The following is a 15,666-nucleotide window of genomic DNA, read 5'->3' on the forward strand; positions in this document are numbered from 1 at the left end:
ACTTTAAGCTTGTAACTCTGCTTGGATTGCCAGGGTAGGCAGATAGTAGAATCTATAATACAGTTATGAATGGAGCTATATCACATTCTGTGTATCTTCATTTTCATTATATGATAAGATGTTAATAGAACTCATTCATGTTGATTATTCTCTATTTTTTTTTTTTATTTTTGACATGTTGGTTTAGTCTTTCTCTGGGTAAGCAAATGCTAAACATCAATAAAATGTCAGTAACTTTCATTCTAAAGTCCCTGGTGAATGTAAGGCAAATACTTTTTTCCTAAGTCTTGAATTGTATTTAACCAAAATAAATGTTATTGTAGTGTGGCCTTTCTTTTTAATGAGTGCAGGTGTATAATTTTTACAGTTATTTTAAAAGACATGACATTGCAAAAATACTGAAATGAGTATCCATCCTCATTAAAAGTTTTGATCAATAAGAAGGATTTTCATATCATAAAAAAGATGCACTTAACACCGTTGCCTGCCTTCCTTTCTGCAGAGTGTATCTTCTCTCACTGAAGGTCATTTTCTTTGGAAGGTGCATGCGGTAGATGCAGAATCTTAAAATGTATTGTATAAAAATGTGAGGCTTCATCACCATCTGTTACAAGTTTACAACTTGTTCCAGGGATCTGGGGAAACATATATCTTGCAAAAGATAGAAAATTTATTTTCAGAATAAGGCTGGGTGAACCCATTGTCGCTGCCATATACTGGAGTCTCAGAACAAGAGAATCCATGAAAAATATAAAGATACTTAGAGCGTTAACCACAAAGGAAAAAAGCTATTTTAATTCTGCCATTGTTACCTGGTTTTATAGTGAAAGGTGCAATAAAACTACCCTGGAGTTTCAAACTCAGGGAAATTCATGCTTTAATTATACAGCAAAGAGAGCACTGGGATATTATTATTCCCAGAATGATTGGCAGGAAGTCAGAGACTGAAACAAACTGGAGATCGTTCAGTAGGGGGAGATAGTAGCATTGGGTTTTTGTGGAGAAAGGCTGGAGGCTGGATAAAAAAAGGGGGAAAATGTGTGAAGTGACTATTAATAGAGGAGGAATTGTGAGGTGAAATTCAGAACATGAAAAGGAAAGGCAGAGATTAGATTGCAAAAATGCCACTCCATGCAGAACATGTCTAACAAACTGCTTGGTTACAACCTCAGCACAAGTTCCCCCAAGAATGTGCTGGATATTTCAATGATGTTTTGGAGTGTCTGACCACTCCTCCAAGTAGAAGTGAGGCCAGAGGTCTCTGCACTGCTGAACTGTAGCAGAAAAATTCAAGGGACGTAATTAGATGTTTACTGTCTGTGTGATTACCAAAAGAATGTTCATATTAGAAACTGGATGTATCACTATTCCTTCAAACGGGTTCATCCTTCTGAATAGTGCATTATAGTTCTTGTGTTTCCTTCAAACTTGCTGTGACTTAGAGAAGCTTACCCCTTCTGGTTAACCTAACGCGTAAATAAAAGCTAATCACATGGCATGAGATAAAAATTTCATGTTATCACTGTATTTATGAGTTTATATTTGATATGCAGGGTTTTTTTTTTTTTTCTATTATCGTTTTCTTGGATTAAGATGCTTGCATTTACTCACATTCTATTTACTCAAAGTGTTGTTTTTACTAAGTTCTGGCATAAACTATCTCAGGACAGCAGTAATTTATGTGAAGCTAAGTCCAATGTTTATGCAAGCTTCTGATGACATTTTATGCCGGGGTTGGTATTAGGAAGCAGTATGAGGAGGTGCCAAGTCTCCCGGCATGGCTGAGACTCAACAGATCTGAAGCCCTCCTCTTAATGGCCAGATATGCCTCCAGCCAAGATACTCAACTGCAGAGTCATGGGAAATACTTATGTACCAATTATGGGAAAGGCACATTTAATGAAAACTGTATGTTTACTTTCATAGTCTTAGTAAGATGGCCTAGATACTCGGTACAGCTGGCATATTGGCTGTGGTAGAAAAGCTTTCTTTTCCTATTTAGAGAATATATCATCCACATACTGTAACTGTACCAAAAATGTTACTTGCGTGCTTCGCTTAAGATAAAGGATTATTAGGAAAAAAGACCTTAGGAGACCATCCCTAAATATTGCTTACAAACCATTCCTACTCCACTGAACAGTTGTGTTCTTAGCTGTCAGCTCATGGATTTAATTGTTATTCACCTACTGGTTTTCTATTTGTTTTTCTGATTTTTAAAGCATAATCACTGTGCACAGAAAGAAAGTCTAGCAGTGATCTGAATAAACCATATTAATTAGTACATTTTCCTGTGTAGACGAGGTTACATACAATATCCAAATGTACCAATATTCTCCCACAGATTAAAAATGTAGAGGTTGTCATTAACCACTGGCAAGATTTTCTGTTTAGTTACCCTATTTAAAAATTATTATCAAAAGAATGTTTATTCTGAATATATTCTGCTCTAACTTAGATCAGAATTTGGTTATTTGTCCCCTAGTTTACTTCTTCACTATTTCAGAGCAGGGGTGCTTTCTAAGATCTGATCTAAAAAAATCTCACACCATAATGCATATTTATCTATCCAACAAGGATTCACTTGTGAATGTGATAAAATTTGAATGAATTCCACTTTTTCAGCCTCTTTTTGTATTTTTAGTTATTGAAGTAGAACTGTGAAGCAGAAGGTCTTTCTCCATTTTCTCAGCCATCTTGCAGAGCTGGTAGTGGAATTTAATAAAGAGAGGCAATAAAAATGTGCCCATTCTTGGAAACTTGCAGGGAAATTGTCACATATAATTTTTTTTTTTTAAGGAAGCTCAGTTTTTCTCTTCATTCTTCCTGTTCTTATGAATTACTTATAATAATAACTGAATTATTCATTCATAATTTTTGATGAACTTCTAGTCCTGAGTATTGAGCTATCCAGACCTGCGTCTCTAAAGTCAAAACTATCTTGGGAAAGTATGTTGTATCCTTGGTATTTCATGCAATATCCTGAATAAAAAACTCTCCTATGTCTGTGGTATGAACTGGTGAGGATAAGAGAATAATTCTATACCATGCAGCAATCAGAGTGAAGAAATACAGGGACTACTCAAGGATCTCGAGCATTTCTTAATTTTCTGTCTTCTCAGGGACTTCAGGGGAAAGTTTTTGATGGAACAGCATGTTCTGTGGGTTTTTTTCTGTTTCTTCTTTTACTTTGCTATCCACACCTACACTGGATGGACCTCAGGCTTTTCTGGGGCTATCTGTCGACCTGCCCTTTTCAATCTGTATTTCTGTTTTTCAATCTGCTTTTCAATCTGCTTGCTTCTTCTCCTTGGAAAGTGTCTGACAGGTAGCACCAGCCCTGAGCTGAGCAGGGGAGAGCCTGGGACAATCCTCTCAGTGCACTGTAACTCACACACTGAGCACTTCTGCCAAGGGTGGGGCCCATTGCAAGACTTTTTGGTGTTTCTAGGCCAGATATCATTTCCAGTCATTTCTGGAGTCGCCTATTTATTTTGCTATCCATGACCCTTTAAAAGTCCTGGCTGTCTTTTGTTTTTTTGCGTTTTCTTTTTTAAAAAATATGTGAAAGGCATGAGTAGAACGCATTAAGAAAAATAAAAATATCAGTCTGTGTTGTACCTCAGCAACATGCCATCCAATGCTTCTCACAGTAGTGTTTTATCGTGTGAAAACAGTCTGATACTAAACTCTTTTCCAGGGAAGATCATTTGCCTGTGTGTCTAATGACAGAGTAAATGAACACCCCGAGCAGTCCGTATCCTAAACCTACCCAGGGTATCCAGTGTGGCTTGGGCTTTGTAAAGAAATACAGTCCTAATACTCCAGGGAAATATAATTTAACTTTCATCTCTCTTTTGAAACATCCTTCATTTTCTCCCTCCATTCCCAAATCCAAGTTAGAGCTCTCAAATCAGCCCAAATGACTTGAAAAATGACACTGCAGGCAGCAAAGCTGGTGATTACAGGTACCATTTCCATTCTAAGCTGGACGTTGCAGATATTGTTTTCTGTTGCTTTTCTTGGAGCACAGGATGCTCTGACAGGAATGATACACAAAATTACATATTTGATTCCATGCCTAAAAGCCACCCTGGGATCCATAACCTTGCTTAAAGATTTAAGAAAGACCTTTAGTCCACTTCTGAAAAGGTTCTTAGCTTAGAAAACTTTATCTTTCAACTTCACTTCTTAGCAGCTGTTATGTTTTTTTGCTGTCGTTTGTTTGACAGGATCCAGTTATAGGTTCCGATGTCTGTTTAAAGAAACAGGGAGGTTGTTGGCTTTAAAATTCCCTTACTGCTTGTGTGTTCAACATTTTCCCAGGCTTTTCTACATAGTTTGCCAAGTAAAGGGACTGACCTTTTGTAGCAAACACTTTTTCATTTCTAAATGCTCACTTTGATTTTTGTCCCATTTTATGCTCATTCCAAACTGTTTACAACCCACTAAAAATGACTGTGAATTATATGTTTGTGTAATGGATTCCTTTTGTGGTCGGAGTGGAATGTTTACTTTGAACAATTAGTTATCTTTGGGCAGATTATAGTGACCTGAAAAAAGAATGGCTAAAATTATTATAGTACCTTAACTATTTCCTTTTGTTATCTTCTCTGTGTGTCCAGTGTATTATTTACTGGGTTTCATTGCTCTGAGACCCAGGGAACAAATCATGTCAAATTAGAGCAGTGAGAAAAACCCCTCTGAGTGTGGGGCTCTTGGTTTTGGGGGGGGTGATGTGGGGTAGCGCCAGTGAGATTTCAGAAGGCACCTTTGGGCACTTAAAGGCTGGATGTGCAATTTTAGGAAGGCATGGTTTTGAAAAAAAAAATTAACATCTTGCTCTCCAAAATTCAGGTTTCTCACAGGCTCTGAGGTCTGACACTCCAAAGTGCCTAAAACTGATATTAACTTTGGCTTTGATTCACTGAATGTCCATAGCTGTGCTTGATTATGCATAAGATCACTGCAGACATGCAGACACACAGTCTCATGCTGCAGAATATTCAGGGTTTAAGGAAGCAAATGCCTTTATGGGCAAAGATAAAGTACCTGATGGGATGTAGTAAAGAAATATAGTCATCCCAATGGAGAAAAATGAAGATAAAAACGGTATTTTAAACTACCTCACCTCCCAAATGCCATGCTTCCCTGTGACAGAAGGTTGTGTCCCTTTCATCAGTTTTATCTACTAATCTAAAAGCTAAAGTGCAGCTAAAAGCACTTTAAAACCTATTTATAAAAAAGAAAAAAAAAAAAGGAAAAAGAAAGTGATATTTCATTACCTTCTAAATCATATATCGCTTAAAAGGTGTAGTCAGTATTCTGGTAGAATGTTTACACAGAGGAGAGTTCACTTATCTCAAGGAGTTAAGAAAGAGGAAATGAGTTTTAAAAATATAAAGTATTATGAATATATTTATGTTGCTAGGAAAAAATGACTTTTTAAAAGAGTCTAATGCTATCTCATTTTCTAATGGAAGAAAACATTGCAGCAGAATTTTAAAGAAAAGAAAAAATCCCAAACACCTCCTAAAGCTGAGGATTCCCATACTGGGATCATTTGCTTTGGTATGGAGATGAGTGGATTATAAACTGCTGAGGATGGGACACAAAGCTTGTGCAGCCAAGGAATGGATTCACAGCCACTGTGTAAAACCCCGAGAAATTTACAGAATTGTTTAGGTAGGAAAAACCCTCTAAGATCATCAAGTCCAACCATTCCCACAGAAGTGTCATGGCCTCCATTAAACCATGTCCCCAAGTGCCACATCTCCACAGCTGCTGAATCACTCCAGGGATGGGGACCCCACCACCTATCCCCACCTCTGTATGCGTTACAATACTCATGATCAGGGTGGAGCTCAACAGCATGTTCCTCAGCATTTATTTAGCTTAAGCAAAATTTTGTTTGGTACTCAACAACAGTTCATTCCAATCCCTGAGGACCTGAGGGAGGCAGTAGGAAAATACAGGGTAGTTCTGCCAGGGTGTGCTCACCACCATCCTGGGGCTCCCAGCAAATGCACAGTGCTCCTGGGATACTTCCCAGCACGGTTAGACCAAACCCATCAGCCAGTGGCTTAAAGGATTTGTTCTGGCAAGGTTTCCCTGAGAAGGGAAACCTCAGGAGACTGACCTATCCTGTGCCATTTTATATTTCTGTCTGAGTGCAGGATTATTCTCCAACAGCCCTTGGCCCCTGAACAACCGCTCAAGTGTATTCTGTGTTTTTTCACTCTCGTATCTTTCTATCCTCAGAGCAAGAAATTCTTCATGAATAGAAGTTTCCTACGAGTTCATTCACTGATTTTCAGTACTTATTCTCCTCTGGAAACGTATTTTCCAAGCTCTTGTTAGATTCTCCCAGGCCTACACATGCTTCCTTGCTTACTCTGATATAATTTTACATTCTGTTTCCAGTGGCTTTAGAATTCAGTACCCTGAAACTACAGAGATCATGTTGCTCCACCAAATGATCTGAGCTTCCAGTTCTGCTAATTTTGTACTGTTCATTCTTTGCCACTTTGGGATAATCTATTATGCTTGGATCCAGGCACGCACTAAAAGCTAATACTTCCATGAAGAATGTGCAATTTGTACTGTTTAGCTTGTGATGAGATTCCTGAAGTCTTTTATGATTCTATCTCGTTCCAAGGAGGCTTCTGCTCCCAACTTTTATATGCACTGAATGTAAAAGAAAAGAGGAAAAAAGAAAAATGGGAGGGGGAAACAAAACAGATAGGAAAAAAAAATTGCATGCACACACAAATATCCAGCAGTTCAGCAGATAAAGCCTTTTTCCAGGGATTTCTAGTGTGCAGAAGAAATCTGTTTCTGAGGGCATTGAACTATGTTTACTTTAAAGTGGCCAACGAGCATAAACTCAAATGTAGAGATGAATGCAATATAAAACAACAAAGTTCTGAGAAAAGCCCTTGGGAGTTTGTGATTTAAAATGTTTGGTGATCTTGTTTTTTTATATTTTTTTTAAATTTTTTGTTTCTTGAATAAACTCTTCTTTTGAGTAGAAGTTAAGAGCAGTTGAAATTAGTGCAAACATGTTGGCAAGATTTCCTCAGCCATTTCTGTCTTCAGGCTCAGGCAATCCCACTATAGCCACCTTTCTTAGAGTAAGAGCCAGTTAATAGAGTTGTGCAAGGTCCAAGTCGGAGTTGGCTCTGAAGGGTATTCACTCTGGGGCCTCTGTGTCTGCTAGAAAGCCACATTCTGAGTTAGAAAAAAATATCAAGAAGTGTCAACAGGAAACATCACGGAAGGGCATACAAGACAAATTAGAGAAAAGGAGACAAGAGATAAAAAAACAAAAACAAAACCAAATAAATAATAAAAAAAGAACCAACCCAAAACACAAACCCAGTGAAAAAAGGAATAAAAGCCTTGTAATGACAAGGCACAAAAGATAATAAATATACAATTATTTAAAAATTTGAAAGAAGAGACTCTACATTGGTTGGAAGAGGAAAAAGCCATAAAACAGGCAGGCATTTGAACCATTTGTTGTCTTTGTCATATTTACCTGATACCTGGTTCACTGATTAATCTGCTTCAAAGAAATGCATCCATTTCTATGAAAAAAAGGGGGGATTTGTATTTTAAGCCGTGCCAGTAACAACAAGCAGACACTCAGTGTGCACCAGAGTAACATTTACAATGCCTGGGCCAAATTCATGCCTTGTGTAATTTTATTGCTTTTACTGGAATTACACCAGAGATGAGTTTGGCCTTTTGCCTTTTTCTAGCATTGTATAATATATCTATTTGTGAACATGTAGAAGGAAACAGGGCATTTTGTCTTCCGAATTTTCCATAAAATCCTGTTCAATAGGCATAATAAATAAAACAAACCTCTTAACCTACGAAATAAAAAAGAATCAAACAACGTTTTCTAGATATTAAAATAATGTTAATACACTTTGTAAATCAAGGAGTTGACACTTGTACGCACTGAAACAAAAAGTCCAGAGAAATTTAAAGCCAGCTGACTCTGTGTGTGTGTTACTTGCTCTGTGCCAAAGAGAGAATGAAGGTCCTGACTCACCCCCTGGTCAAAGGCAGACTCAGGGAAGGTTCCACATGAGGGTATTCACCTCCCAGCCATGAAAAAGGTAAAAAGAGAGACACAAAACTCCTCTTTTTCCCCTGAATAAGCTGTGAGGCTGTGAGGCACCGTGCCCTGGTACAGCACACATGCCATCACAGACAAGGAGCTGGCAGGATTTCCACTGCAAACCCCATTTAGTCAGACTTTGCAGTTCAGCCATTAATAGAACACTTTGGGCTAACACTTGACAAAATGAATCTTGGCCTAGAAGAGATGCTCACACGCACACAAACACACACAAAAATAGAAGTTAAGTCCATTAAGTTCCTTTAAAAGGAAAAGAGGTGTAATTTCAGATCTTTTCAATATTTCTCTGCTTAAATAGAAAGTTGCATTTAAAAAAAATATATTATGAAAGCATAATTCCACAATGCAAACTAATCACTTTTCCTATGGGGGAAAAAACTCAAAAAGCTACTACAACTGCACTGTAATTTTTTTTCAAAAAAGTTTTATGGCAATAAAAGAAAACACTAAAAAAGAAGTTTTACTGTCCATATGCCACAATATGGGGTCAGTTAAAAAAACTCCATCTTCTTTTTTTTTTCCCTGTCTCCAATTCAAGAGAGCAAATAACTGCAGTTGTATTTTATTACTTCAATTATTTGCTGTAGCAGCTTGTGTTACATCAATGTTTTAATCATATAATACCACAGTCTAATGGGATTGATACCTAAGTGAGAGAAATTGAACCAACAGAGAGCTTCAAGAGGAAGGCAGAGGGCAAAGGAGGAGGACAGATTAAAAAGGAGGCTTTATATGAAGGTTTTCACTTCTTTAAGAGAAGATTTCTTTAGCTTGTTTTGCTTCCCTGAAATTATGAAGCTGATATTGTTAGCAATCTAGTAACAGAATTGTCCCTAAATTGGCTGCTGCATGATAACCCCCAGGAACTAGCACGTCTTTCAAAGATCCCCAGTTGTCTCTTGGCTCAGCAGATTGCTTCATTATGATCAGGATCCACACAGATCATGGATGTGATTATATAGCAAACCAACTTCTTTTGTCTTCACTCAAACAATGGTTTGGGAGGAAGGGCATAGATGTAAATCAGAGCAAAATGTGAGTGTTTTGTTTCATAACAGACCCATACCTCTTGGATCCTATGGCTCTCTCCTTGTGGTTCCTTCATGCACCTTTTTTGGTGTCAGAGATGATGCCTTTCAAATAACTGAAATTTTTGGGGAATAGGTATTGCAATCAGAAACTGCTTTCTCATGCCTCTTCTGCTTTGAAATGGATACAGGTTATTTCTTCCTATAATTCCTGCTTTATAGTTACAAGCCTCTGTCCACCAAGACAGATGGAGACTTCTCTTGAGGCATAGAATAGATCTATTCTCTAGTCAATAGTTGTGCTTTACAGTTAAGGAAATGGGTCAGAATTTTGTTGTTTCAGTCCCTTAAGCTTTATCTCTTTGAAAAAAAAAAGAAGTGAATACTCAGATTTTCGTTTAAGATTTAAAAACAAAGGGCAGGAGGAACTTGTTTAGTTGTCAAGATGGGCCATTACCAGGTGAAACTGTGGCTCTTAAAATCACCATGGACACCTCCAAATCAAGGGTAAGGTGATATCTGTGAAATATCTTCACTCAGAAGATAAGAAAGTCCCCAAAAGGCAGAGAGTGGTTGTTCCATGTCTCTCTTCTTCACCTCACCAGGAAAAGTTCCCCCCAATTTTTCAAACCTTCTGCTTGGATTTCCCAGTCCTGAGCTGACATAACACACCAAAGCAGCTGCCACTGAAAGGCTTCCCTGTGCCAGCAGTAACCACACAATGGTGTTGGAGGTACCACAGCTTTTTGTTTACTTAGAAATAAAATCATTTTGATGAGTGTATGGTATCAGTTAGCAAGTGTTGAGTTCCTCATGGTGATACTGCTCATGTTGACTTAAATGGAAAACGGATCAGCTCAGAAACCTTTAATAAGAAAAGTTCCTTCTTGTGCTTGCAGTGATGCCCTGTGGAGCCACGAGAACTAAAAATCTGTCAGCATACTTGGTAGAAACTTTGTTTCATGGTTCTCTAACTCATATGATTGAGATTAAAGTGAACAAAATCTTGGCACATAGCTTGGCAGGCGAGAAGCATTCCTGTGTTTGTGTGTGTGAGACAGAGGGACAAAGAGAGGGGGAAATTTAGCAGCCACTCATTTGGTGTTAAATTATCAGGTGCTACATATTTTTAATAAACCTTAGTAGAGAGATAAGATACATCCTGTTCTATTGAAAACTGCTTTCACTTAGACTGTAAACTTAATTTTGAACCAGCTGAGCATCTCCTCTAACCACTGAAAACAAAACCATTCAAATTCTCCAGCCCAAACAAATTGCAAGCCAGACTTGAATCCAAACAAAGAGGTGGAAGGTTCTGGAAGGGTGCTATTTATGAAGGCAGGTTTTCCTACTTTGACACTAAACCAGAGCACCTACAAAACATTTTATTTAATGCTCTGTGACCTGGAGGACTGTGCTCACAGCAGTGGCTGTGACACCAAAAAGACACCATTTTTTAGTACTTCTCAAACTCTCATGATGTGAATGACTGAAAAGTTTTTGAATTTGCACACTAGAAATAGTTCACTATGGTGTCTTTTATTATCCCTGTTTCAGTTTCATTTTTTTGTTCTGATATGCCATACATTAAAAACACAAAGGCCACATTTTACAGCAAGAGTTTCTGTAAGAAACCCTGCAACTGCCTTGGATGTCTGTATAGAAAATGTCATTAATAATTACTGGAATTTTCACCAAAGAAGGAAACTGGATATGGAAAGTACTTTATGCCAACTTCATCTTTCCAAGCCTTCAGAAATACCAGAGGGTCTATGTGAACCCCAGTAAAAGGGATGAGATTGGATTTCTACCTTCCTTACATCATTCCATGCCACAGTCAGCATTAAGACACAAAGACAATGATTCAAATCAAATTTCTTCCTGTAGCTTTAAATTTTAATATAATTATCTTCCATGAAAATTTCAAATGATATTCATATCTATGCATTTACTTCACCCAAAATTCAGCTAACAGATATCCAGTGCACTTTATTGCCATCAGAGTTTTTTTCTTATCAAATGTCAGTATTTTTATGTATTTCTTGTATGTCTCAGCTATGTTTTAGTTATATAATTTGTATTTCATTTAGTTTTGTTTTTTTTATTTGTATATTTCAAAGCAGAAAATTATTTTTTCCTTTTCAGACTATACTTAAAAAACCTTTTTTGAGGAGTCCCTGAGCAATTCATATACAAGTTTTGTGCTATTTTAGTGTAGTCTATCCTGGAATGCATGTCAAACCATAACATGGAAACTATGGAGTTGTTTCTGCCAAAGTCATGAGGGATGCACCAGTCTCTTAAGTTTTTATCATTCTTTGTAATCCAGCTCAGGAGTTTTATGGTTTCTGCAGACACCTCAACTACATCTTTTGCTGAGTGTTGCTTTGGTGATCAGGTTTTTCTCAAGTTAAATGGCGGGGGAAAAAAAAGAGTTTTAAGTTACTTGAACCTGTTTGGGGGCAGAAAACACAGTGGAAATGACAGGAAAAAATTATATATATAGCTGCAGAGTCCTGCAGTTAAGATGGCAAACTAAAGTGGAAAAATATGTAAGAACAATAGGTTTGTGTCATATTAAAATTAATGTCTCTGTTGTTTCCCGTAGTACTGCTTAATGTCACTGTTTCATAACACTAAATATGAATTTCGCAAAAACAAGAAAATTTTACTCACTTCTTAGAGATTTATCACACTAGAGAAGGTGGTAGGGCATTCAGTGGAATCCCATGGTTTTCACTGTTGTTGGGTCTTGAAATGTGAGCAAAGCACACTGAGAAAGAGTCTGTTAAAGGAGGAGTTATCTCCATGTGCACATGCACACACACCTTTGTGTTATCACATTTATATGTCGGGCAGATATGCAATGCTAAGAATTCAGTGAGTTGGTGTTGGATAGCTGTGTGAATACTTATCTTCCAAGAGAGCCTCTGGGTTTTCCACACAGCCCTGGACTGCAACACCCAAAGGTGTCTGATAGTGCGCCTTAGGCTAAAGAATCTACTTTTTAAATGTTTGCTCCCTCTCAAAGATAAAAAGCAAACACAAAGATAGATGCCTACAATGTGAATAACACTGCACATTAGAGCCCCAGCTCAGATGTTAGAGCACATTCCTCTGCTAGAAACTCAGAACCTCTGTGTTTTCTGTCCCCAGACAGGTCTGATTTCTAACTGCAGGACACAGATCCATCCTTCTGTGCCATGCAATAAAACAGGTGCCATCAAGTGCCCCACCAGTATTTCTTTATCTGCTGCTGAACTGTAACAGTTAAACTCTGCCTTGGCATCCCTCCCCAGCAAGGCTCAGGAGCTGGAGGATGTGTCCATGGCAAGTTGAGCAGGACCTGATCCTGGAGATAGCAGAGATAACCTTGAGACATCTAAGGCTGGACAGAGCACAGTGTCAGGTTATCACGTAATGCATCTGTTATAAAGAGTGTTTGGACTATCTGGACTCCTCAGTTATCTCTGAAACCAAAAAATGATGGAAGAAGCAGTTCTGTGACTTTCAATTTGCTCCCTAAATATTCCTATTCCACCCTAAACTTCCTATCCCAGTTTTTATTGTAAAAAAAAAAAAAAAAAAAATTGAATAAAAATCTCTTTGCCAAGCAAAGGTGCTGCAGACTAGAAAATGCAAACTCCTTACCCATTTTGGTTGAAGGTTTTGTTTGCCCACACGTACAGTTCTTCCCCTTCCAACTGTTCAAACTCCAACAAGAAGCAGCACTAGTCAGGATGGGGAGGTAACATTACTGAGGTCTAATTTAATCTCTCACTATTGTGAAAGAAGGGAAAAGATTTGTCCCTACTGTGCACTAAATTCTCTTTAAAATCAGCATTGGGAACAAGGGATGTTTGGAGAATTGTAGCTGTCCCTTATCTTTAACCACAGTTCTACTGGTGGTGTCTGTGGATCTTTCTGGAATTTCTGAGCACTCCTAAAAGGACACTGGACCCCCCAAAGTGCAGTTTCCTTTAGTGTTCTGATGTTGCTCAAAAAACACAGGCACGATGTTAGTGATGATGGATCCCCAAATGAAGCACAGTTCAACCAGAGTGGGAGGATTTAGCAAAGTGCATAAATTTCTTGTCTGCTACTGTCTGAAAGAGGCAGATCTTTACAGTGAGCCTAAGTCACAGCTGGCTTTTTCTGGAATGGTTTATGCTTTTGACCCTCCTCGGCTGTATAGCCAATAGGGAGTTGTCAGGCTACATGTGTTTTTAAACTTCTTTCAGCTAAATCAGAAATCCAAAAGCAAAATACAGCTCTCAGCAGTATCATGTGGAGTTGTGACACTCCCTGGAGGGCTGGGGTACATAAACCAATGAATGGATTACAATGAGGCATAAATGTAGTATTTTCATCCATGACAGATATAATCTCGAGCCTGTATTTTTCATGTTACTTAACTCTTTCAGAACATAATGTGTGACAGAAAATGTCTTATAATGCACATTGCAGTAAATATCAGTCAAGTATGCTTTATTGCTGAGCTCTACATGTTTCCAGAAGTTAACAGGCACAGCTGGGATATAAGAAATGGCAATGTTGTATATATTTCTTGAACATACAAAATACCTTGGCTCTCTTCTCCCCCACCCTCCACATTACATCCCCAGCTGTTCTGATCATGTCACACAGTGGATGAGTTTTTCCATCGTCAGCTTCTCCTAAAATGATAACCTTTATTCAGGCTTCCATCCTCCCCAAAATAAACAGCATTATCCATATTGTCATCACATTCAAATTAGACTATCCAAGTGTGGCACAGAATAATAGAAATGGAAGGTGCTAAACTGCCTGTTGGTAGCTGTACCTAGCTGAAAATGCTTCATGCAGTTTTTAATATAAAATCATAGAATGATTTACATTGGAAGGGTCCTTAAAACTCTTCTCATTCCACCCCTGACATGGGCAGGAACACCTTCCACTATCCCAGGTTGCTCCAAGCCCAGTCCAACCTATCCTTGAACATTTCCAAGGATGGGGCACCCACAGCTTCTCTGAGCAGCCCATTCCAGTGCTTGATAACTCTTGGTCAGCATGAAATAGACTGTACTTGATAAAGTAGTGAAAAGCCAAATGAATCTTATTTTATTTCAGATTAATTAAGGATTGGTCAGAGCGGACGTCCTATCCCGTATGTGAGAAGCAGTAACTGCAGCAAATGAAAGGGAGGAGGAGTGGTGAAGGAGGTATTAAAAGAGAAAACAAACACATAAACAAAACAGAAATAAGCATTCCCAAAAATAAACACTAATGTGCTACAGAGAGAAAACAGCTACTTCCAAACATTTGGAAATTTCAGAATTATACTGCGTTGCATGAAGACAATGTTATTTCCTTTTAAACTGCCATTCTATTTAAACCAAAAAGCTGATGTGTGTACTTGTGGTCTGTATTTGGTAGGCATTTTTTCCCCTTTAGCATAAACCTTGTTGATTTAAAAAGTGAACAAAGATGAATCAGGTGGTAAATGTATTCATGTAATCATTTTCATTAATAAGCTGTTATAAATAATAGAGGGAAGGTTTTAAGTGTATAATTCTCTGTCGCACAATTGAGATTTTTCCACATCTTCAGCAGTAAGTTAATTAGAATCACCTGCATTTTCTTGGGCGGACACCAAATGGATTGCAAACAAAAACAGATTAAAATAGCTGTAGCTCATGGCATACAGATGACAAGATTCACAAAGAGGACAATCAGGCAATGAAAACCTCCTCTTTTTCAAACATTTTTAAAGGAAATTCAGCTCTTGTGAGTCGCTGTAAAAAGACGTTTGTAAGTGTTTCGCTGAAAGACTAGAATGGCTTTGTTTCTGATCCCATGATGAGTGAAAGAAATGTTTAAGAAAGATCACTTTACAGAGAGATTCAGACTGAAATGTGATGACTGTGATTCAAGCCAAGCCAAAAATTACAGCTCAGAATTAAAGGGGATGGACGTGGCTTGGGAATCCATTTTCCCACATTCCTGAATCTCAATCATCCCAGCCAATGTTTAAAAGAAAATACAGTGGAAAGCAATGAGGTCACTTTGTTTAGCTGCAAGAAGTGGGACTTGCAGAATGGCAAAAGTATATATTGGGGGTAAGGGCAAAATTACAGTGAGCACGCTGCGTGTTCGACGGCTTCATTCAAAACAAATAGTCTCAAAGCTTAGTTTAGTTTCTTGTTACAGGCAGCCTCCTGAGGAAGCCTTGTTGTTCCTGGGGCTTTTAAACCATAAACTTCTTGAATGTCAAAGCACAGCACAATAGAGAAGACGACAGAGGCAGAGCAAGCTTGATTTGGGCATTAAGCAGCAGCCCTGCGTAGCAGTGAACTGTGTGCTCATTTAAATTACACTTGCTTTGTACTCTCGCTGCCCTTATTTATTTGTGTATAAATATCTAAGTGGAAATTCTACCATCGAGTGATATGAAACAGAATGAAGTATATCCTCCATCATATTCACTTGTTACTCATTCTCAGTATG

At 38.1% G+C, this 15,666-nt stretch overlaps 1 protein-coding gene across 2 annotated transcripts in view; it reads left to right on the top strand.

The window, feature by feature from the left end:
* The window catches only part of ARHGAP15 (Rho GTPase activating protein 15), a 322,285-nt gene that overhangs the window by 196,018 nt on the left and 110,601 nt on the right, over nt 1-15,666 (top strand). The window lies entirely within an intron of this gene.

Source organism: Cyanistes caeruleus, chromosome 7 (assembly GCF_971803275.1).
Source record: "Cyanistes caeruleus chromosome 7, bCyaCae1.hap1.1, whole genome shotgun sequence".
In the NCBI taxonomy this organism is placed as follows: domain Eukaryota; kingdom Metazoa; phylum Chordata; class Aves; order Passeriformes; family Paridae; genus Cyanistes; species Cyanistes caeruleus.